Source organism: Halichoerus grypus, chromosome 1, assembly GCF_964656455.1.
Source record: "Halichoerus grypus chromosome 1, mHalGry1.hap1.1, whole genome shotgun sequence".
Taxonomy (NCBI): domain Eukaryota; kingdom Metazoa; phylum Chordata; class Mammalia; order Carnivora; family Phocidae; genus Halichoerus; species Halichoerus grypus.
Genome location: NC_135712.1, coordinates 172,504,356 through 172,530,049, shown reverse-complemented (window position 1 = coordinate 172,530,049; position 25,694 = coordinate 172,504,356). Strand labels below are relative to the sequence as shown.

Sequence of the window (25,694 nt, the reverse complement as noted above, 5' to 3'; positions counted from 1 at the left end):
AAGTCAGGAAACGACAGATGTTGGCGGGGATGCGGAGAAAGGGGAACCCTCCTACACTGTTGGTGGGAATGCAAGCTGGTGCAGCCACTCTGGAAAACAGTATGGAGGTTCCTCAAAAAGTTGAAAATAGAGCTACCATATGATCCAGCAATTGCACTACTGGGTATTTACCCCAAAGATACAAAAGTAGGGACCCGAAAGGCTACGTGCACCCCGATGTTTATAGCAGCAATGTCCACAATAGCCAAACTGTGGAAAGAGCCAAGATGTCCATCAACAGATGAATGGATAAAGAAGAGGTGGTATATATATACAATGGAATATTATGCAGCCATCAAAAGGAATAAGATCTTGCCATTTGCAATGACGTGGATGGAACTGGAGGGTATTATGCTGAGCGAAATAAGTCAAACAGAGAAAGACATGTATCATATGACCTCACTGATATGAGGAATTCTTAATCTCAGGAAACAAACTGAGGGTTGCTGGAGTGGGGGGTGGGGTGGGAGGGATGGGGTGACTGGGTGATGGACACTGGGGAGGGTATGTGTTCTGGTAAGCGCTGTGAATTGTGCAAGACTGTTGAATCTCAGATCTGTACCTCTGAAACAAATAATGCAATATATGTTAAGAAAGAAAAAAAGAAGAAGAAGAATGTAGCAGGAGGGGAAGAATGAAGGGGGGGAAATCGGAGGGGGAGAAGAACCATGAGAGACGATGGACTCTGAAAAACAAACTGAGGGTTCTAGAGGGGAGGGGGTTGGGAGGATGGGTTAGCCTGGTGATGGGTATTGAGGAGGGCACGTTCTGCATGGAGCACTGGGTGTTATGCACAAACAATGAATCATGGAACAGTATATCTAAAACTAATGATGTAATGTATGGGGATTAACATAACAATAAAAAAAATAAAAACAAAAACAAAACAAAAAAAAATTTGCAAAAGAGAAATAATCTCTTAGGAATTCCCTTTTGAATTGGATGATTTCAAGCATGACCCAATAATTGGGCACTTGAGCAATTAGCAATATGAGTCATAGCCAGAGTGAAATCTCCTTGGAAAAGGAGCAACATTTCTCTTTCCCAGAGCACTTGGCAGCTCAAACAGAACTGCCTGCTGCCTCTGAAGCTGCTCCTCTTGGGAGATGGTATACTGATAAGTCCGATATTATCTGTGGTGTGATAGATCCAGGGTTTACAAACTAGATTGGAAAACATACAGCAACTCACTATGAAAGAGTGAAATAGGTCTTAATCCTCTCATTCAATAAAATATTTCTAACATAGACTATTCGCATTACTTTTGATAACTTCTTCCTTTGGAGGGGAATCTTACTATATTTTAGAGTTCCATTACACCATTCAAAAGGAGTCAGATAAAATCTGTAGGCCAGGTTTTGTGGTTTTGTTTTTTAATAATTTTTTACCCTTTACATAAACAAAAAAAATTATTTTTATGGCTCTCTGGAGAGTTACTGACCTGGAGATAAGTGATTTTGTTTTGTTTTGTTTTATAGCCTCAAGAAGTGTTCTAAGAAATATTTTGAGAGAACACCACTCAAGTCATACAATTTTCAGCCAAAGGGAACAGTGGCTCAATTTTTATGCTGACACATTTGAAATTGGTAATTTAAGGGGTGCTGCAGTAAGCTCCTGCAGTAAATGAAAACTCAAATTCTAGAATTCTCCAAAGCATATGATTGGCTGGATCCCTGAGTCTTTAAGACCGTGTTCTCAGGGTTGTGATGTTGGTGAATTGCAGCACATATAATGCAAAGATGCCCTAACTGGATCTCTAGAGGAATCTTTAGCTTTGAGGCTGATGTGGAGCTGCCAAACTCCTTGTGCTGGGCAACTGCCTTGCGTAGAAGACCTTTACCTACCTGATGCAGGCAAATACAGGTGTGCTGTCTTACCCCTCCAAGATATCCTTTTCTGCCTCTGCTTCTCTTGTTTCTCCATGATGCACCATGAGATGAGACTGAAGGTTATATAGGGGCCAGAGTTCTACTGCTGAGAAATACACACTTGACAAGTGCTAGAAGTTGCATCTTTTTAAAAGTTATAAGTGAATTTAATGTCACCTCATTACATTTTCATAGAATTTCATGCTTATAAAAAAACCAGTACTCCTTTGTACTGCTGTCAGATTATGAGAGCACTATAGCACTCTGCATTTCCCTTTTTGTAATGGTTGCCAGGAAGCTCAGAAATTGCCACGTGCTCTGTCTTAGCAAGTTTTGTTAACCTCAGTGTTCTGTACAGTTTTTCTCTGCCAAGACATCTTTATTACATTGATTTTGCTTTCTTGTTTTTAATCATTCTATTATGTCTGTGTCTTTCAGTATAAGCAGATAGAAAGCACATAGAACCTGTTTATTCTACCTGTAGAATATTTAACCTGCTCTATCTTTGTTCCTGGTACTCTTCAGAGCAATGGTTTTCTTATTGGGGGATATTCTTTTACGTGTCCATTCTTAGGTATATTACCATGAGCAGTGATGAAAGGTAGGAATACTAGGTATGTGTGGTTCAGAAAAGGCTCCTTGATGATTTTTACATAAGCTTTCAACTTCCTCGTGTGGTGAAGAGCAGTATTTTAAAACTTCAGTGTGATACATTCTGACCTAGTAGGTCTGGCATTGGGTCCGTTTCTGTGCACTTAAATTTTTTTTTTTAAAGGAATATTTACTTAGAGGATATGAAACACTATTGGGGGACTCTGAGAAACAACGACTAACCAAAGTTTAAAAAAAATGGTGGGGAACAGGTAGAGATTAACTTCATTCTACAGGTCAAGGACAAATGCAGATTTCATTCCCACAGAATATTCCCTGCCTCAGTGGAACTGCAAGGCAGGTAAACTGGAATCTGGTCTCTGCTCTGCCTGGCATGTTGGTAACCTTGAGAAGTCCACTTAATGACCATGCCTCTCAATGTCCTCAGCTATAAAACAGCTCAGAGGGCTTGTGATCAAAAGGACTCTTTCCACACAGAAAATGCAATGATTCTTCATCACCATCCTGGGAAATAGATCTAAAAACAGGAGGAATTTTAGTGCCACCAGATAGGTAATGAGTTGGAGAATGATGGGAAAAGCCTTTTCTGAAAAAAGTCCATATGGCTTGTTTTCTGCCAGGGAAGTGCATATCCACTTTTGTTCCCTAGCATTATAAGTGTGAAAAGTGAATTCATAATTTTTGCTAAATGCAATTGTTAAATACAATCAAAGAAACAAATCTGTCAATTTAATTTTGCTTGGAATAAGGCATCCTGACTGAAAGAGATCCCTGGAAGGCACTGAGCAGACAAGCTAGGCAAAGCGATGTTCAAGCTCTATCCCTTAAATTCTAAACCCATTTCACCCAGGGATTATGATTCCCTCAACTCTGAAAATTAAAATTCCTTTGCAGCAATGACCACTTGAAATTAATGTGTTCATAATCCCATGTCTCTTTTGGAAGCAGCTATGACCAAGTCTAATTACCTTCAGTATAAAAAAATTTTTTTTGTCGGTAACCTCAACTCGTTTTCCATTGCTGTAACTTGTAGTACAGCACTATATTTTAAACAGAGAAGATGTAATTAAATTAGAACTCATGGTGGAAACCAGTGGTGGCTGATAATAATTGCTTTTCAGACGCTGCTATAATTGGTTCTCCAAGGATTTTATTTCAAAGCATCAAAGTCAATTTAGAAAGCTTGCTTTATCTGGACTTGAGCTGCTTTGATGAAGACGCTATGTCTTCATATGTCTAGGTTTTCTTAAATTTAACTAAGCTGTTTTTTAATGATTATGTTAATAATTACAGTACTACAACACTGTTTTATGGACACTGGAAGATAAATTCAAACTCCCCTTCTGCCTATTAGTTAAAGTTGTAACCACAAAATGTACACAATCTTTGTTCATTAACTGTTTGATAAGCCCTTGAAATTCCACAACCAATAAAAATACCTTTATCATTCTTTACCTCCCATGCAGTATTTAATATATTAAAAAACAAAGCACAAGAGGAAGCTTGTTAATGAATACCCTGATATATTACTTGTTTTTGTTCGTGCTGTTTCCTTTACCTAGAATGTCTCCCCCTTTTTGTTCTGGTCCAATGGGTAATATTCTACTTATCTTTCAAGTCCCAGCTTAGCTGCCATGTGTTATGGACTGAATGTTTGTGTCTCCCTTAAATTCATGTGTTAAAATTCTAACTCCCAGTGTGCATGAGTGGCTCAGTTGGTTAAGCATCTGACTCTTGGTTTTGGTTCAGGTCATGATCTCAGGGTTGTGGGATTGAGCCCAGTGTCTGGCTCCACACTCAGCAGGGAGTCTGCTTAAGATTCTCCCTTGGGCCCTCCCTCCCTTACAATCTCTCTCTCTCTAAAATAAATAATCTTTAAAATATTTTTAACTCTCAATACGATGGCATTAGGAGGTTGGATCTTTGGGAGGTAATTAGGTCTTGAGGATGAAGCCCTCATGAATGGGATCAGTGCCCTTAATAAGAAGAGAAAAGAATTTGCTTCCTCTCCTTCTGCTCTCTCCCATATGAGGATGAAATGAGAAGATAGCCATCTGTAAACCAGGAAGGCCTTCACCAAGAACCTGACCACCCTGGCACCCTGATCTTGGACTTCCAGCCTCCAAAGCTACGCAAAATAAACATTACTGTTGAAGCCCCACAGTCTATGACATTCTGTTATAGCAGCCTGAGCAAAATACCATGTTTTCTAAAGTCCTCCTTGATTGCCACAAGAAGAGTTCATCATTCTAAATCTCAGATCCAGAACCTTAAGTATGGCAATCACAGGGCTTTGTTGATGATAAAATCAGTTAATTTGGGGGAGGGGAACTGAAAGGATAGTGTTATCACTGTTATGAATCTTTCTCTGTTTACCCAATAAGATGCTGCCAGCTTAAAAACATGGGATACAACACAAAAGTTAGCTAGAGATTAGCCATCAGGACAATATTTTCACTTCTATGCAGCAAGTATAATCACTTATATGCAGAATGGTATTGTGTGTCTGACAGAAGGCACTGAGATCCTGAGGTAGACATACTATCTTGCTGTGTGACCTTGGGAAAGTCACTTTACTTTTCTGAGCTTCAGTTTTCTCTTGTGCAAAGCAAGTTCATGGAACTAAATTATCATTAAGATTATTTTTGCCTCTAGTATTCTATGAATATAATTACAGGTGGTACAAACATTAAAATTGTGCCCAAGTTACTTATAGAATTAAAACTAATTAATAAGCTACCTATTTATGCCAACAGAGATTGAATTTTTCCTATGCAGTTACTGTTTCTGGCTTCATAAAGACAAAGTAAAACAAAATGTCATTATCTTACCATTCTGTGCAAACTTTATCAGTTCTGTGGAATATGCAGGGTAATTAGTAACTGGAAGGAGAACTCTCCATCTCAGTGTTGCAGTATCACTTTGACAAAGACCTGAGTCTCTCCACTTTTGCAGGGAACATGCACAATTCTCTAAATGTTTGCTCATTCTGTGGAGGATAGAAAAAGCAAAAACTTGATGACAGATCAAACAATGGCTACCATTATGTTATTATTATTATTACTTGTAATAAGAGCACTGGCAGTAACAGTGTTAACATTTGCTGCACATACTCTGTGCCAGGCACTATGATGAGTGTTTCATATGGATTCTGTCATTCACACAATGCTACAAGGTAGGTGCTCTCATTATCCCTTTCTACTGAGTGAACAGAGGCTCAGAGAGGTCAAATAACTTGACTAGGATTACCAGATGGTGTGAGTTAGAAACAGGATTCAAATGCAGGTCAAGCTGACTCCAGAGTCCTGGCTCTCAGCTAGAAGGTTACACTGACTCATACATAGTATCACTGGTCAGGATTAGCATCCAGTTTGTAGAGGACTACAAAGGAACTAAAAAGAAGGATGATATTCAGCTGCTATGTACATGCTATGTACATGTATGGCTGATATCTTTTATCCAATTCCAGTGGGGGAGAGTCTTTTACTGTACATCCAATCAATTCTCTGACACCAGCTGGGTGTCCTACTATTCAACTTAATTCTGACACTATCTGTCTGGAAATAGAGTCAGATTTGACAGGTTAAGGGTTCAGTCCTACAAGCAAGTCCAATCTCCCTCCCAACAGACAGACAGACACACAACACACACGTGACACACCAATATGAAGTCCAGGTTGTTACCTCGTCTCCTGACTGACTGGCTATAGACTGCAGGTTCCCATGACCTCCTCCTTATGTTTGATTAATTTGCTAGAGTGACTCACAGAACTCAGAGAAACATTTTACTTACTAGTTTGCTTGTTTACTATAAGAGGATATTACTCTGAACAGCCAAATGGAAGAGATGCACAGAGCAAGGTAAGGGGAAAGGGCACAGAGCTTCCATCCGCTCCCTGAGCATGTCCTCTTCCCAAAGCTCTGTGTGTTCACCAACTTGGAAACTCACTGAACCCTGTCCTTTGGGTTTTTACGGAGGCTTCATACATAGTCATAATTGATTAAATAATTGGCTATTGGTGATTGATTCAAACTCTAGACCTTGTCTCCTCCCTAGAAGTTGAGGATGGGACTGAAAGTTCCAACCCTGCAACAAGATGTTTAGTGCACTGGTAAGTAAGCTCCATCCTTTGATTCTTTCCCAAAGCCACCTCATTAACAAAACAAAAGGCATCTTCACTGCTTTCACCACCTAGGAAATTCAAATGGTTTCATGAACTCTGCCAAAAATGCAGACAAAGACCAAATATATATATATTTTTTATTATAAAGCACATTATCACAATGGCTCTACCAGTACTTAAAATACAGCAACAGTCCTATTGGTTAGATATTGTTGTTGACCCTTGGCTTCAAGCTGCTGTGACTCCTACCATGGCTCCACTTATACCTGCCACATTCCCAGCATCTTCTCAAGACCTAGCAGCAAAGGGTTTTATTAATGACTATTTCCCAGGGCTCTGCCCCAGGATTAAGGCTGGCAACTAATTTGACTGGTTATTACCCCTGTGGTAATAGTAAATAGTAAACAGGACTACATGTCAATTTGTTGTGTGGGTTTGGGGCTGAGGGGCTGTGTTTTTGTCTTATGGGTAGATGGGAGTGGGTTGGGATGGGAGACTATCTTAGTTGGTTTGGACTGCTTTAACCAACATATTATAGGCTGGGGGGCTTAATCAACAAATATTTAGTTCTCGCAGCTCTCAAGTCTGGGAAGCCCAAGTTCAAGGTGCTAGCAGATGTGGTGTCTGGTGAGGTCCCGCTTCCTGATTCATAGCTGCTGCCTTCCAGCTGTGTCCTTACATGGCAGAAGAGATGAGGAAACTCTCTAGGATCTTTTTTATAAGGGCACTAATCCTATTCATGGGGGCTCTACTCTCATGACCTAAGTACCTCGTAAAGACCCCACCTTTTATTACCATCACATTTGGTAATGTGATGATAATAAACATTAGGGTTAGGAGTTTAAATATGAGTTTTGGAGGGACACAAACATTCAGTCCATAACAGAGACTTCCTAAAGTTCTGATCTGGCAAAAACAATGAATTCATGACACTTCAGTAGCATCATTCTAAACACCATCCACTGATAACACCAACCAAGGGCTATTTGGTGACTTGGTTGACTTCAGGGCTGGGGCAGGGAAAATGCAAGATGAGCCTGGAACATCTTGGAATTCCAGAGAGTGAGAAAGTACTCAAAAACCAAAACAGAGTAAGAAGAATGGGGACATATAAATGACAGTATTGGATGACAACCCAAAGAACAAAATAAATATCCATGAGCTCATACTGATGTACATAATTGATGGAAAAATGACAACTCTTCTTTCCAGAAAAGTTTCAATTAATAAATGTAAATGAAATTAAATAGAAAATCATCTTTAGAACACTATAGTAATAATTGCCTCTGGCAAGATCCACTGATGGTTGCTAAAATTGGTGGGCGAAAGTTTAAGCAGAAAGAGAGTATTTGCATAGTTTCAATGATCTCCCCCAAATATTTATTTATTACAAAGGGAAAAAAGTAACTTTACAGTGGAAAACTCTGGCAGATCATCTTAGACAAGTGATTGAAGTTAACATCATACACTCTGATTTGATACAGAGAAAGGCACACACTTCTATTTTTTCCAATAATGCATATTCCCAATTTAATAATGAGAGAACAGTAGACAAACACAAGGGATTTTCTACAAAACAGCTGACCAGTACTCTTCAAATGTGTCAGTACAAAGAAAGACATAAAGAAATTGCATACTGGAGGAGACTGAGGAAACATGACAACTAAGTACAATTTGGGATTATGGAACGGAAAAAGGTCATTTGTAGAAAACTGGTAAAATGTGAATAAGTTCTGCATTTTAGCTAACAGTAGAGAAGGTTAATTTCTTAGCTTTTATCATTTTTCTATTTTTTTAAAGAGGTTAAGACAAGGGGAAGCCAAGTAGAGGGTATGTGGGAACGCTCTGTACTACTTTTTCAAATTTTTTTCTAAGGCTAAAATTATCCTGAAATAAAAAGCTTTTGAAAACGGATGTAAAAATCAAAACCCAGGAATGTTTTCCACATCATGGCATCTAAGGAAATATTTCCCCCTCTTCCATGAAACTGAGGGAATTGTATATGGAATTCATCAAAATAAGCATAAATCTTGAAAAAAATCGAAACCAATGACCACCAATAGGGATTTTTGTTTATGAAAAAAAAATACATTCAACAAATCTTCATGGATTGTCTACTATGAGCTAGGTAGTATGCTATCATGGATATATTTTCTTCTATATTGTATAACCTTCACTTCAAAACCTTTCTTTCTGACCTATGAAGTGGAATTTTCCAGACATAAGCCTATCTATTCTCTCTGAAGAAATTATCTCTGGTCAGGTTGTGCCATGAAAAATGCCCTGGGGACCTGTTGATTTTATTTGTTCTCTTGTGTTACTCTCAATGCTGCTGGTTATGTGAGGTTTTGGGAAATTTTTGCTGTATTCCACTCTGGAAAAATAAATCATAGTGTCTATGAATTCCCACAGTAAATAAATGAGACCATGACAACCTTCAGTCTGCTTGGGAAACATCAGGCCTGGCTGGTCTCTTGCCTCACAGGAGAGAAGAATCAGGAGACAAATCTTGACAAGGTACCATCAAAGTGTCTGTTCCATACCCCACCATGAAATCTACTGTCACTTCAACATGATGCAACTTAAATCATGGCTGCTGGGCTACTGCTTCAATTATATACATAACATGGAATGGAAAAATCAATCTAACCTGATAATTTTGGTCATAGATAATATTTTTAATACACAGTTTGATGAGGATTACACAGAATCTTGTAGGGAGTAACAGGAACATAATTATGGGACATTACAGTGGTTGTAGCTTAGTCCATTGACATGACATAGTTTCAACCTTTCTATCAATTTCTTTTGTATGCTTTAGCTTAAGTGTTTACTTGCCTTGACCTTTAGACTACTGAGTAGAAAGATAAAGGCCCACTTGATTGATTTGATGGTGGTGAGCTGAGGAAAAAAAAAAAAGACAAACCAAAAGAGCCAAGAGAACAGGAAGGGATGCTTGAATCTGAGGTCTTTCAGGATATGGAAATAATTGTGGTTGTATTAATTGTGGTAATAATGATTTATGAAAGAAAGCAGCTGGAATTTACACACACACACACACACACACACACACACACACACACACACATTATCTTAAAAGCACAGAACTGCCAATGGAGGATATTTACAAAAAAATTCCAACCCTTACATGTGCCTTTGAAAAACTTTAAAGGAACCCCATTCATATAGATCAGCAAGGTTCTTCCCAAGCTCCTTTCTACATTGTCCAATTCATTCCTACTCCAAGTCACCAAACCCTCTTAAATCTGAACTCAATGGCTCTACATCCACTATTCTTACTCCTTTTCTCCCAGTTCATTATTCTGGAGGTCCATTCTACCACTTGTCACTTGTCTCTGATGTTCTTCCTGCTTGTGATTCTGCTTCATAAAAGCTCAGGAAAGTGGAGTCATGAAGACCCCCCTGGGATGTGTAATGATGATGGGGGAGTTGTGAGTGTGGACTGGGGGGTGGTACTGGAAACAATCTCATGAAAATGAAACACCACATAGAAAGTTTTCGCCTGCTCCAGTCTCAGCCTGGAAGTGAGCAGAATCCCGTTTGCCCACACAGAGGTTCTTCCTTTTTTTTTTTCTCACCACGCAGTGGCTTTGCTACCATGCCCTCAGTTACAGAAAGAGGATTTCTCAGAGAAGCTCAAGCATGGAGCCAAATTGTAATTGTTACCCACTGGCAGTTCAGACACAGTGGGCCCCTAGGTGGCAACACTCTTGTTCTTGCTAATCAGCTGTCTCCTCAGCCAGCCTTCTCTCCCACAAAAGTTTCATAAAAGCTTTTTATTAGATAATTATACTTCTGTGCTTTGTAGTTATGTGAGGTAACTCACAATTAGCATGTTTAATTAGGAAATTAGGTGTTATAATCACAATATGGAACAAAAATTTGTCATGAAGTTTAAACAAATGGCTTTTTTTTTTTCCTTAAGGAGGAAAAAACTCACAAAATCAATGTTAACTTTCCATTTTGGCAGATAGTGAAATTTAATTTATGTTTAGAACTAAAAGGGAACATTCCATCTGTTTTCCAGATGGAGCACGCCTTCCCCCTATAGCTGGGAATTAGTCACTCTGGTATGTAACTGTCCCCTCAGTCACTCCTGGGCTATGTTGGGTTTTCTCGCTAGGGCAGATGTTGAGCTGATTTACCTTGAAACATATGTTGTAGAGTGATGACACTCAACTGATCTAGTTCATTCCTTTCAAGATTTGTTTGGAGCACCGTACTATGTGATAGGTACTTTGAGGTGCTCGACATGAGTTAATCAACTTAAGTGGGGGACCACCTTCTAAATACATTAGGCACTGAGAGTGGAAGGTAGGGAATGCTGTGGGAACATAGAGGAGGGAATGCTTAATCATGTGGGATTTCCCAGGGATAAAAACCTACGGTCAAACCAACCAACCAACCAACCAACCAACCAACCAACCAACCAACCTACCAACCTACCAACCAAAGATGCGAAGAATTTGTTCAGATACACTATGTACCCTACACTATAGTTCTTAACATGGAGTCCAGGGCCCCCCTAGAGATTTTATGAGTGAGCTTGATTGTCATCTGGGTCTTGCTTCTTTCTAAATGAAGACAGGTGATATTGTGACATGTATGATATGAAATTATAGATAAAATTTCATGAATTTGCATTTTTCTGGAGAAAATGTACATGACTTTATCTACATTTATATGACATTCTCTGGTGTCTGTGAACTACAAAATATTAAAGTTACTGATCTATATTGACAAATGTATCTATATCTATCTACCTATAGATATAGGTAGATAATTGCCTAATCATTAATTTCATAAATATGTCTAGGAGATAGGGACACAGCCCCTACTTTCAGGCTATCAGGGAAGACAAAGAACATAGGGGTGGCAGAGACGGTCAGTTAACGAAAGATGTATGCTCCTTTTGCATGGAGTAGCACTGTTGCCAGGAAGCAGCTGCTTAGCCAGGGATATTTCACAACCCCCTCTGCATCTAAGTTGAGCCCCATAACAAGTTCTTGCCAATATAATGTGAATGATGTAATGTGTGTCACTTTCGAGCTGACTAGGTTAAGAACTAGCTCTAATTTCTCCACTCTCTGTTTCCAATGACTATGGAAGATGGCCAGGCCACAGGATGGAAGGAGCACAGGGCCCTGAATCCTCAGTGGAAGGCTGCTCTCAAACTCCTGCACTGTTCGGGTTCAATGGACTGTTGTTTAAGACAGAAAGAAAACTTACACTCTTATAACCATTAAAATTTTTTTGTTTGTATGGTACGGAAACTAAGGCTCACTTACTGAATACAAAAGGCAAATTCAACAGAATGTAGTGTTACAAAAGTGTTAGATGCAATGGGATACTAGAACGGGAAAGTTGAGGAAGATTAAGGAAGACATAAAGTGGGGAAAAATATAAGGAATACCTAAATGAGGAGTGGATACCAAGGTGAAGTGCCCATAGAAGGACAGGGGGAGGGGGGTAGTTGCCAAGAGAGTAAGAGAAGGTGAGCATTTCAAGTATGCAAAGTTCCAGAAGTGATAATGAGTAGGGATTGGCTGAAAGTGGTTCAGTATGGCTGGAGTAGACAATGGGACAGGGGTAGAGGTAAGAGAAATCTGTAAGGCCTAAATCTTGAAGGAGTTTACATTTGATTCAAAGGGCAAGATTAATGGATTATAATCAGATTTGGGTTTTCGAAAGATAATTGTGATTGCTGGGTGGAGGAGTAAGGGGATGAGAATGAATGTGGGCGACCAATGCAAAGGCCATATTCTAATCCAGGTAAGGAGGAAGAGTGGTCCAAACTAATGAACAGGCAGTGGGAACAGAGAAGTGGAAGGAAGTAATGTGAGTGGATAAGGGAGAAAAGGAAATATATAGAGCTAGAGCCAGAGATAAATGCCAGGATGGGAGTGGAAGGTGGAGAGGACCTAGAATATATGATGTTGCTGTCAGTTTTGGTTTTGCTATTAGGCTGGTGCATAGTTTTTCTCTCTGTGGGTTTAGTTTTACCTAAAAAATGTGGATGATAACAATTAGTTTGCAGGGGTTCTGTCAGGATTAAATGAGACCATGCATGTGGAAGTATTCTGTAACTTCATCAATGAACTTCATTCATCATTTACATACAACACCCACTCTCTATAGAGCTTTATAAAGAACAGACCCCTACCTACATATAGAGTCTATGTAAGCCTTGTCCAGTTCTCTCAGGCCGAAGAGTCTAAAGATTGGAGTATCATTAAGACCCCTGAGAGGTAGAGCTTTAGAGATTCCACATGGAGAAGGACCACTCACTACTTTGGTGGATCAACCTCACAAGTCATGTGGGATGGTGTCCTTCCCACTGAGGCCACCATTTCCCTCAAAGTGTGATGTAAAGCCCAGAAGGTGGCTCAGCCTTCCTTAACTAGATGACATTTGGGGCTACGCATGCATGGATGTCTTTGAGTCATCCTATCTTCTGGCACAGACCCTGAGGGCTTGCATTTGTAGCTTCTTGAAACTATTTTATGTCTCAGTCTTTTGGCTACTAATAGCAAGTAGTTCTCCATGATGGAGACTGGTTTTCCTCTTTCTTTGTTTCTTCCAAAGGCACTCAGGCCTGTAGATAGACAATTCAGAATGGCCCCCTCCTTTACAAAATTAGCTTGTAAAATGCCTCTTTGTGAACACAGAGTGGAAACACTCTAGGCCCTCAATAAACATTTGCTATGTGGCTCCTACTATCACAAAACACATCTTAGCACCATTGTTTTCCTTGACTCCTGATACCAGCTGGGCTCACCGTACTATAGTTTACAGTTAATCAGCAAGACACTGAGCTCATTTTTAAAAACCGAAACTACCTCTGCACTTAACTAGTAATATTTAGATATTTAAGTCTGACTTGAAACACTTGACATTTTCCTATACATCTGGACCTTGGGGATAACTTTTTTTTTTTAAATTTTTTTATTGTTATGTTAATCCCCATACATTACATCATTAGTTTTAGATATAGTGTTCCATGATTCATTGTTTGTGCATAACACCCAGTGCTCCATGCAGAATGTGCCCTCCTCAATACCCATCACCAGGCCAACCCATCCTCCCAACCCCCTCCCCTCTAGAACCCTCAGTTTGTTTTTCAGAGTCCATTGTCTCTCATGGTTCTTCTCCCCCTCCGATTTCCCCCCCTTCATTCTTCCCCTCCTGCTACATTCTTCTTCTTTTTTTCTTTCTTAACATATATTGCATTATTTGTTTCAGAGGTACAGATCTGAGATTCAACAGTCTTGCACAATTCACAGCGCTTACCAGAACACATACCCTCCCCAGTGTCCATCACCCAGTCACCCCATCCCTCCCACCCCACCCCCCACTCCAGCAACCCTCAGTTTGTTTCCTGAGATTAAGAATTCCTCATATCAGTGAGGTCATATGATACATGTCTTTCTCTGTTTGACTTATTTCGCTCAGCATAATACCCTCCAGTTCCATCCACGTCGTTGCAAATGGCAAGATCTTATTCCTTTTGATGGCTGCATAATATTCCATTGTATATATATACCACCTCTTCTTTATCCATTCATCTGTTGATGGACATCTTGGCTCTTTCCACAGTTTGGCTATTGTGGACATTGCTGCTATAAACATCGGGGTGCACGTAGCCTTTCGGGTCCCTACTTTTGTATCTTTGGGGTAAATACCCAGTAGTGCAATTGCTGGATCATATGGTAGCTCTATTTTCAACTTTTTGAGGAACCTCCATACTGTTTTCCAGAGTGGCTGCACCAGCTTGCATTCCCACCAACAGTGTAGGAGGGTTCCCCTTTCTCCGCATCCCCGCCAACATCTGTCATTTGCTGACTTGTTAATTTTAGCCATTCTGACTGGTGTGAGGTGGTATCTCATTGAGGTTTTGATTTGGATTTCCCTGATGCCGAGCGATATTGAACACTTTTTCATGTGTCTGTTGGCCGTTTGGATGTCTTCTTTGGAAAAATGTCTGTTCATGTCTTCTGCCCATTTCTTGATTGGATTCTTTGTTCTTTTGGTGTTGAGTTTGATGAGTTCTTTATAGATTTTGGATACTAGCCCTTTATCTGATATGTCATTTGCAAATATCTTCTCCCATTCTGTCAGTTGTCTTTTGGTTTTGTTGACTGTTTCCTTTGCTTTGCAAAAGCTTTTTATCTTGATGAAGTCCCAACAGTTCATTTTTGCCCTTGCTTCCCTTGCCTTTGGCGATGTTTCTAGGAAGAAGTTGCTGCGGCTGAGGTCGAAGACGTTGCTGCCTGTGTTCTCCTTTAGGATTTTGATGGACTCCTGTCTCACATTGAGGTCTTTCAACCATTTGGAGTCTATTTTTGTGTGTGGTGTAAGGAAATGGTCCAGTTTCATTCTTCTGCATGTGGCTGTCCAATTTTCCCAACACCATTTGTTGAACACCCAACACCAATTTTCCCAACACCATTTGTCTTTTTTCCATTGGACATTCTTTCCTGCTTTGTCAAAGATTAGTTGACCATAGAGTTGAGGGTCCATTTCTGGGCTCTCTATTCTGTTCCATTGATCTATGTGTCTGTTTTTGTGCCAGTACCATACTGTCTTGATGATGACAGCTTTGTAGTAGAGCTGGAAGTCTGGAATTGTGATGCCGCCAGCTTTGCTTTTCTTTTTCAACATTCCTCTGGCTATTCGGGGTCTTTTCTGGTTCCATACAAATTTTAGGATTATTTGTTCCATTTCTTTGAAGAAAGTGGATGGTATTTTGATGGGGATTGCATTGAATGTGTAGATTGCTCTAGGTAGGATTGACATCTTCACAATATTTGTTCTTCCAATCCATGAGCATGGAACGGTTTTCCATTTCTTTGTGTCTTCCTCAATTTCTTTCATGAGTATTTTATACTTTTCTGAGTACAGATCCTTTGCCTCTTTGGTTAGATTTATTCCTAGGTATGTTATGGTTTTGGGTGTAATTGTAAATGGGATCGACTCCTTAATTTCTCTTTCTTCTGACTTGTTGTTGGTGTATAGGAATGCCACTGACTTCTGTGCATTGATTTTATATCCTGCCACTTGACTGAATTCCTGTATGAGTTCTAGCAGTTTTGGGGTGGAGTCTTTGGGATTTTCCACATAAAGTATCATATCATCTGCAAAGAGTGAGAGTTTGACTTCTTCTTTGCCAATTTGGATGCCTTTGATTTCTTTTTGTTGTCTGATTGCTGTGGCTAGGACTTCCAATACTATGTTGAATAGCAGTGGTGATAGTGGACATCCCTGCCGCATTCCTGACCTTAGGGGGAAAGTTCTCAGTTTTTCCCCATTGAGAATGATATTCGCTGTAGGTTTTTCATAGATGGCTTTTATGATATTGAGGTATGTACCCTCTATCCCTATACTCTGAAGAGTTTTGATCAAGAAAGGATGCTGTACTTTGTCAAATGCTTTTTCTGCATCTATTGAGAGGATCATATGATTCTTGTTCTTTCTTTTGTTAATGTATTGTATCACGTTGATTGATTTGCGGATGTTGAACCAACCTTGCAGCCCAGGGATAAATCCCACTTGGTCGTGGTGAATAATCCTTTTAATGTACTGTTGGATCCTATTGGCTAGTATTTTGGTGAGAATTTTTGCATCCATGTTCATCAAGGATATCGGTCTGTAGTTCTCCTTTTTGATGGGGTCTTTGTCTGGTTTTGGGATCAAGGTAATGCTGGCCTAATAAAACGAGTTTGGAAGTTTTCCTTCCATTTCTATTTTTTGGAACAGTTTCAGAAGAATAGGTATTAATTCTTCTTGAAATGTTTGGTAGAATTCCCCTGGGAAGCCATCTGGCCCTGGGCTTTTGTGTTTTGGGAGATTTTTTATTACTGCTTCAATTTCCTTAGTGGTTATAGGTCTGTTCAGGTTTTCTATTTCTTCCTGGTTCAGTTTTGGTAGTTGATACATCTCTAGGAATGCATCCATTACTTCCAGGTTACCTAATTTGCTGGCATAGAGTTGCTCATAATATGTTCTTATAATTGTTTGTATTTCTTTGGTGTTGGTTGTGATCTCTCCTCTTTCATTCATGATTTTGTTGATTTGGGTCATTTCTCTTTTCTTTTTGATAAGTCTGGCCAGGGGCTTATCAATCTTGTTAATTCTTTCAAAGAACCAGCTCCTAGTTTCGTTGATCTGTTCTACTGTTCTTTTGGTTTCTATTTCATTGATTTCTGCTCTGATCTTTATTATTTCTCTTCTCCTGCTGGGTTTAGGCTTTATTTGCTGTTCTTTCTCCAGCTTCTTTAGGTGTAGGGTTAGGTTGTGTACTTGAGACCTTTCTTGTTTCTTGAGAAAGGCTTGTATTGCTATATACTTTCCTCTTAGGACTGCCTTTGCTGCATCCCAAAGATTTTGAACAGTTGTGTTTTCATTTTCATTGGTTTCCATGAATTTTTTTAATTCTTCTTTAATTTCCCGGTTGACCCATTCATTCTTTAGGAGGATGCTCTTTAGCCTCCATGTATTTGAGTTCTTTCTGACTTTCCTCTTGTGATTGAGTTCTAGTTCAAAGCATTGTGGTCTGAAAATAGGCAAGGAATGATCCTAATCTTTTGGTACCGGTTGAGACCTGATTTATGACCTAGGATGTGATCTATTCTGGAGAATGTTCCATGGGCACTAGAGAAGAATGTGTATTCTGTTGCTTTGGGATGGAATGTTCTGAATATGTCTGTGAAGTCCATTTGGTCCAGTGTGTCATTTAAAGTCTTTATTTCCTTGTTGATCTTTTGCTTAGATGATCTGTCCATTTCAGTGAGGGGGGGGGTTAAAGTCACCCACTATTATTGTATTGTTTTCAATGTGTTTCTTTGCTTTTGTTATCAATTGCCTTATATAATTGGCTGCTCCCATGTTAGGGGCATAGATATTTACAGTTGTTAGATTTTCTTGTTGGATAGACACTTTAAGTAGGAAATAGTGTCTTTCCTAATCTCTTATTACAGTCTTTGGTTTAAAATCTACTTTGTCTGATATAAGGATTGCCACCCCAGCTTTCTTTTGGTGTCCATTACCATGGTAAATGGTTTTCCACCCCCTCACTTTCAATCTGGGGGTGTCTCTGAGTCTAAAATGAGTCTCTTGCAGACAGCATATCGATGGGTCTTGTTTTTTAATCCAATCTGATAGCCTGTGTCTTTTGATTGGGGCATTTAGCCCATTTACATTCAGGGTAACTATTGAAAGATAGGAATTTAGTGCCATTGTATTGCCTGTAAGGTGACTGTTACTGTATATTGTCTGTGTTCCTTTCTGGTCTATGTTGCTTTTAGGCTCTCTCTTTGCTTAGAGGACCCCTCTCAATATTTCTTGTAGGGCTGGTTTTGTGTTTGCAAATTCCTTTAGTTTTTGTTTGTCCTGGGAGCTTTTTATCTCTCCTTCTATTTTCAATGACAGCCTAACTGGATATAGTATTCTTGGCTGCATATTTTTCTCATTTAGTGCTCTGAATATATCCTGCCAGTCCTTTCTGGCCTGCCAGGTCTCTGTGGATAAGTCTGTTGCCAATCTAATATTTCTACCATTGTAGGTTACATATCTCTTCTCCTGAGCTGCTTTCAGGATTTTCTCTTTGTCTCTGAGACTCGTAAGTTTTACTATTAGATGTCGGGGTGTTGACCTATTTTTATTGATTTTGAGAGGGGTTCTCTGTGCTTCAAAGCATTGTGGTCTGAAAATAGGCAGGGTCCAGGCTTCTCTGGATTTTGATGCCTGTTTCCTTCCCCAAATTAGGGAAGTTCTCTGCTATAATTTGCTCCAATATACCTTCTGCCCCTCTCTCACTTTCTTCCTCTTCTGGGATCCCAATTATTCTAATGTTGTTTCATCTTATGGTATCGCTTATCTCTTGAATTCTGCCCTCGTGATCCAGTAGTTGTTTATCTCTCTTTTTCTCAGCTTCTTTATTTTCCATCATTTGGTCTTCTATCTCACTGATTCTTTCTTCTGCCTCATTTATCCTAGCAGTTAGCTCCCCCCTTTTTGATTGCACCTCATTAATAGCCTTTTTGATTTCGACTTGGTTTGATTTTAGTTCTTTTATTTCTCCAGAAAGGGTTTCTCTAATAACTTCCATGTTTTTTTCAAGCCCAGCTAGTATCTTTAAAGTGCTGATTCTGAACTCTAGATCTGACATCGTACTAATGTCCGTATTGAGTAGGTCCCTGGCAGTCGGTACTACCTCTTGTTCTTTTTGTTGAGGTGATTTCTTCCATCTTGTCATTTTGTCCAGAGGAGAATAGATTAATGAGAGAAGAAAATGCTAACAGGGTAACAACGTGCCCAGAAAATATACTCTAAACAAATCAGAAAAGACCTGAAGCAGGGGGAAAAGGAAAGAGAGAAAAAAGAAAAAGAAAAAGAAAAAGATAAAAACAAAAACAGAACAAAACAAAACAAAAAAACCAGAATATGATCAAATATGATCAGGCTGGTACATAGATCAGTGCCACACACTAGATTTTGGGTGTATTTTGTTCTGTTAGAAGAAAGTGCCTCCCAAAATTTTAAAGAAAGAAAAACTTATATATGTACAAAAATAAGGGTTGATATGATGAAGGGATGGAATATGACTGTAAAGATGAAAATTATAAAAAATTTTATAAAAGGAATTGTTAAGTTGTTTGAAGAAAGAAGAGGATTTAAAAAAAAAAGAAAAGAAAAGAAAAACGGAGAGAATGTGATCAGGCAGGAGAGTAGAAAAAAACCATACACTAGAGATTTAGGGCATATTTTGATCTGTTAGAAGAAACTATCTCAAAATTTTAAAGAGAGAACAACTTATATATATATATGCCAAAAATATGGGTAACTACTATGAAGGGATAGAATATGACTCTAAAAATGAAAAATAAAAATGTTTTTTAAAAAAGGGATTGATAAGATGTTGGTTGAAAAAGGGAAAAAGAAAAATTCAAAAAAAAAAAAGTTAAAAAAAAAAAATTAACTTTGAAAGACTAAAGAATCATGGTAAAAAAGCCATGGATTCTATGTGCAGTATTCCCCTGACGCTGGAGTTCTGCTGTTCTCATTGATGGGTAAACTTGGTCTTGGCTGGCTGTTCTCGCTGATCTTCTGGGGGAGGGGCCTGTTGCCATGGTTCCCAAATGTCTTTGCTGGAGGTAGAATTGCCCTGCCCTTGCCTCTGCTTGGGTTTGCTCTCAGGAGCTTTTGTTCCCTGCAAGCTTTCCGTACAGCTTTGGAGGAGGAGAGTGAAAATGGCGGCCTCCCAATCTCTGCCCTGGAGGAGCCGAGAACTCATGGCCCCACTCCTCAGTGAGCCCCCAGAGAAAAGCAGTCACTCCTGTCTCCCCTGTCTCCAGCCGCACTCCATGCTCACCCGGCCTGTGACCGCGTGTTTCTACCTCTGGCACCCGACCCCGTGTGGAGTCTCCAAACCCAGCAGATCCCCGCGGTGCGCTCCCACACCTCTCCTCCCAGGGGAAGAAGGTGAGTCTCCCCGGATCTGCCGCTTGTTGGGTCCCTGCTGGAGGAGCAGTGGCCCGACTGTGCCGCGGATCACGGTTTATGGCAACCCCAAGCTGATAGCCCGCACCTCGGCTCTGTCTCTGCAGCTGGCTTCCCCACTCCGATACCTGGGAGCTCTGCCACACTCAGGTACTCCCAGTCTTTCTGTGACCCCGAGGGTCCTGAGACCACACTGTCCCGCGAGGGTTCCACCCCCAGCTTAGCCACTGGAGTGACGTCCCTCAGCGGAGCCGATTTCTAAAAGTTCTGATTTTGTGCTCCGCTGCTCTATCACTTGCCAGAAGCGGCCGACGGAGGCCCCTCCCTTGCCGTCTATCCTCCTGAATATCGCCTCAGATTCACTTCTCCGCACCTCCTACCTTCCAGAAAGTGGTCGCTTTTCTGTTCAGAGAGTTGTTGCTATTCTTTTCTTCGATCTCCTGTTGAGTTTGTAGGTGTTCAGAATGGTTTGATCCCTATCCAGCTGAATTCCTGAGACCAGACGAAATCCAGGTCTCCTACTCCTCCGCCATCTTGCTCTGCCCTCCTACATGTCTTTTTAATTAAAGCCATCCTGGTGGGTGTGAAGTGGTATCTCATTGTGATTTTGTTTCGCCTTTCCCTGATGGCTAATGAGATAGGACATCCTTTCATGTGCCTGGGGCCCATTTTTATATCTTATTTGGAGAAGTGTCTATTGAGATTATTATCCATTTTTTCATTGGGTCCTATCACTTTGATAGCAGTGGCAAGAGCACTTTGGTGAACAGAACTTGGCCTACGGTTTTGGAATGACTTTATCCATTGCTGGGAAATGCATTATGAATAACAAACGGAACTAGGAAGATAAATACGGAAGGGGATAGAGCAAAGAGAAGACAAGTATTTCGTCCCCCTTCTAGGGCCGAGGTATGGTGGATGGATGTGGGGGGATGAATGTTAATATATCTTTTCAACCTTCGGGAATGAGTTTGCATGTCACCTCCTCAGAGAAGTATTCCTTGATTGCTCTTAGAAAGATCCTGTGAATTATATATATTTTTTAAAGATTTTTACTTATTTATTTGACAGAGAGAGACACAGTGAGAGAGGGAACACAAGCAGGGGGAGTGGGAGAGGGAGAGGGAGAAGCAGGTTTCCTGCAGAGCAGGGGGCCCAACGTGGGACTCGATCCCAGGACCCTGGAATCATGACCTGAGCCCAAGGCAGATGCTTAACAACTGATCCACCCAGGTGCCCCTTGAATTATGTTTTATATTAGGCTTGTTTTTTGTTTCCTTCATATATCCTTTAATGACTTATAATTATTTGATTCTTCTGCTTCCTTTTAACTCTATCTTCCAGCATTTTGAAGGAAAAGTTCATGTTTGTCCCACTACTTCTGTGTTCATACCTGGTATAGCACCTTTGCTCAACAAATATTTCTTGGATGGGAAATAGCTCAGGTTATAAGAGAATAATTATGTTAGTTTATGTTACTCAAATATTGGGGGAAATTTTATGAAATAGTCTCTACTAAAATCCTAACTTTCAAATAAAAAATCACTTTTGCCTCCCTATCTATAACATTTACTTAGCAGAATCAACATCTATAACATGCTCTCAATATTCAGTTTTGAAAATTATGATGTATACTGAACACTGTTCATACAGAGGACATTTTAGTTCAAAATAAGCTCTTCCTGGGATCCATTATCCATGGACCAAAAAATATTATTAATGAGGCAATGTTATCTATATTACAATCCTACTGTACTGAATCTACCTGTGATGGAATCTGAAGACCCTGCCAAAGAGCCCCATACTTTGTTCTGTGTTCTGAGCTAAGGAAAAATGCTTCTTGGAAGGAGAATAACTCATCTCACTTTACATAAGCACACAATCTGAATTCTACTCTGTTAACCGAAGCACTATTTTCATGTCATTTCCTATATCGGTCATGCTGTGTAGAGTAAATGTTTGAACAATATTCAGAAATAGGACATGAAATCTCAGACTGGGATATGAACATTTAAAAAACTTAAGAGTGATTTTTAATGCTTGTTCATAGATTTACCATATTGTAGAACTCTAGCACAACGGAAAGGCCTTTCTCTCCCTTCTCCACAACCCTCTCTGCTGAGCACATAAGTAAAGATCCTTGGGGGTGGCTGATGGTATATTAAGGAAGAGGGAGGCATCTAAGTTCATCCTCAGGTGACTGGATGGGTGGCAGTGTCATATCTTGACATAGGGAGAAGTAGTATTCAGGGTGGTATTGAGAGTCACTCCCTCTGGGTTCGAATCCTGACACTGCCAGTACCGGCTAAGTACCTTTAGGCAAATTTCTCTCTCTCTGTCTCTGTCTCCATTTCTTTATCTTCAAAATGGAGATAGTAATAGCATTTACCTCATAGAATGGATGTAAGGACTCATTGATTTAACAAACATAAAGCACTTAGAACTAGAGGACAGTGTTTATAATAATTTGCTTTCTTCTTCTCTTCCTTAATCTTCATTAATATCATCATCATAATTGAGAATGTAAGAGAAGGAATCTAGGGGAAGGTAGGTAAATTGTCGAAAGGTTCCATTTGGGGAGTGTTCACTTTAGAGTATCTGTGGGACATCCAGTTGGGAAAACTAGTAGATAAGTGGGAAAATGGCCTGCAGCTTCAAGGACACACCTGGCCTGCTGATGTGGTTTGGGAACCACTAGTGTACAGGTGACAGATGAATGTGTGGGGTTGGGTAAGAGCACAGAGAGGGAGCAGGTGAAATGAGCAGAGATAGGAATTATGGGCAATGTCTTAAAAGGGAATATAACATAACATAATAAAATAAAAATTTTTTATAAAGGGAATATAAAGAGGAATCAGTATACAAATGTTAGTAGTCATAAAAGTAGGAGGATGCTAGGGATAAGGTTGTGTTGGAGATTAAGAAAGGAGCAGATGTTTAATAGAGGGAGTGGTCCACTATACTAAATGACCTAGAAAGTTCAAATAATATAGAGGACTAAGCAGCCTACTAAACTGAATAATTAGGAGGTCACTGGTAACATTTGCTAGAGCACAGAGCACAGAGCACAGAAGCAGCTGAATTGAGGTTGGAGGTACAGCCTGGTGCATAACTATGTAATATGCTCTGGTAGGAAAGAAAGTGAATGGTTACTGTTGACAATTCTGGGAGCTGTGTCTTGCCTTGCTACCTCTTTCTCTTTAGGCTGTCAATACAAGAAGCTTGTATCTGAGGAAGAATAATTCATAGAACGGGGATAAGGTAAGAGCTTAGTAGTCATGTGGCAAACACTGAATTCCTATGGGTGACCTTTTTGGTAAAGCCAAATTGGAACATAAACATATGGCCTAGCCCTTGAACTTAAGCTTCTGATCTTTATCATAAGGAAGAAGTTAAAAAGTGGTGGGAAGAGTGTCCTCACAGAATGGGGACAGAAATTGAAGAGTGAAGTGGGGCACCATTGCTTTCCTGACAAGGTAAAGGTACTGTGCTGCTATGGTTTGAATTGCATGCCCCCAGATTCATTTTTTGAAGCCCTAACCCCAAAATGATGGTATTTAGAAATGGGGCCTTTGGGAGATAACTAGAGTTAGATGAAGTCATGAAGGTAAGGTTTTCATGATGGGATTAATGTCTTTATAAGAAGGGAGTAGTGAACTTTCTATCTATCTGCAATTTGAGGACCCAACAAGAAGAGACAGCTGTCTGCAAGCCAGGAAGCAAGGCCTCACCAGTGACCAAATCAGCTGGCACCTTTATCTTGGACTTTTCAGCCTTCAATATTCTGAGACATAAATGTCTGCTGTTTAAGCCACTGAGTCTATGGTATTCTGCTATATAGCAGTCCAAGCTAAGACACCTGCTCACTAGTAAAATATGGCCCAGTGAGCACCCTACTCGAACCATTCCTCCTCTCTTGGGAGGGCTCAGTATTCCCTCATGCTTTCACCATATAGATGGTGCTGGGAATGTGAGATGAGAGGCCCAACTCTGCCCCTCCTTCTCCTGGCAGTTTGACTAAGCTGAGGTTGAGAGTTACTAGGGTATATATGCCAGAGGGTGTGATTTTCATCTGTCTTACAATCCACAAAAACAATACTTTCATGATCTTTTTTAAAAAGTTCGTAATGACAGAATGCTTGGAAGTTATTATATACTTCATAGAACACCATGAAATATTGATACATTTAATTCGAGGAACAATTTCAGGCAGAAAATATGGCTCTATTGTATGTCACAATATAAAATCATAACTACAAACACACATCCATAAAAAACATGCTGTTGAATTAAGAGTGATTGGCTGTTTGCATTAACTTTTGCTTGCTACTTATTCATTTGATTTGTTATCAGCTACCACTCACCAGCAGATGAGCAGTAGCAGGTGCAGAAAGGCTGAAAAATTTTGGCAAAGAAAAGCTTAAAATTGAGAAAATTTTATCCATTAAGTTATATTTTCTGGAAATTGCAAAAACCCAGCAATTATTCCAATTTAGTGATGGAACATATCCGTTTTGCAGAGACTGAGAATTCCAAACTATTTCTCAAAATTTTACACTACAAATTTTTCTATACCACAAAGACCAAGACTTGTCTACTAACAGATACTACATTAATGAAAGAGCTCAAATTCATATTGGCAGGGGGATGAGAACAGCTAAGGGAAACCATTTGGCAGCTTGTACTCCTTATTTCCTATTACCGAATAGAAACGGACTTTTCAACTCCTTTGCCTTTTCTTATATGTAACTTCCCAAATTTTTATGCCACATGAAAAAGAAAGCTATCTGGGGAAGAGGGAAGAACAATGCAATGTAAACAGAGTCTCTCCTTTCTGTACTTAGTTCTGAGTGCTTCTTGCTCCTCTGGTCTCCTGAATTGTTCAGTGGGTAAATTTTTAAAAATCTCCATTAAAATATAAGCGCTGTGTTATTGTGGCATTGCTGCTATAAACATTGGGTGCATGTGCCCCTTCTAATCACTATGTTTCTATCCTTTGGATAAATACCCAGTAGTGCAATTGCTGGGTCATAGGGTATCTTCATTTTCATCTATTTGAGACACCTCCATACTATTTTCCAGAGAGGCTGCACCAGTTTGCATTCCCACCAACAGTGTAAGAATGTCCACAATAGCTAAAACATGGAAAGAGCCCAGATGTCCACTGACAGGTGAATGGATAAAGGCAAAGGAGTTGAAAAGTCTATTTCCATTTGGTAATAGGAAATAAGGAGTATAAGCAGCTAAACACACGCGCGCGCACACACACGCATATTATTACTCAGCCATCAAAAAGAATGAAATCTTGCCATTTGCAACAAGTGGATGGAACTAGAGGGTATTATGCTAAGCGAAATGTCAGTCAGAGAAAGACAAATACCATATGATTTCACTCATATGTGGAATTTAAGAAACAACAGATGAACATAGGGGAAGGGAAGGAAAAATAAAACAAGATGGAAACAGAGAGAGAGACAAACCATAAGAGACTCTTAACTATAGGGAACAAACTGAGGGTTGCTGGAGGGGAGGTG

At 39.8% G+C, this 25,694-nt stretch overlaps 2 long non-coding RNA genes across 2 annotated transcripts in view; one reads left to right on the top strand and one right to left on the bottom strand.

Moving 5' to 3' along the window:
• Positions 1-1,882: 1,882 nt before the first annotated feature.
• LOC118525052 (uncharacterized) overlaps positions 1,883-25,694 on the bottom strand; it is a 457,732-nt gene continuing 433,920 nt past the window's right edge. Inside the window, exons 2-3 of the long non-coding RNA XR_013443753.1 lie at positions 5,351-5,508; positions 1,883-2,013 (exon numbers count right to left, since the gene is read on the bottom strand). This is a non-coding gene — a long non-coding RNA (uncharacterized LOC118525052). The remainder of the gene's footprint in view (positions 2,014-5,350; positions 5,509-25,694) is intronic.
• Positions 19,895-25,694, top strand: part of LOC144380034 (uncharacterized) — a 38,335-nt gene continuing 32,535 nt past the window's right edge. Inside the window, exon 1 of the long non-coding RNA XR_013443750.1 lies at positions 19,895-20,142. This is a non-coding gene — a long non-coding RNA (uncharacterized LOC144380034). The remainder of the gene's footprint in view (positions 20,143-25,694) is intronic.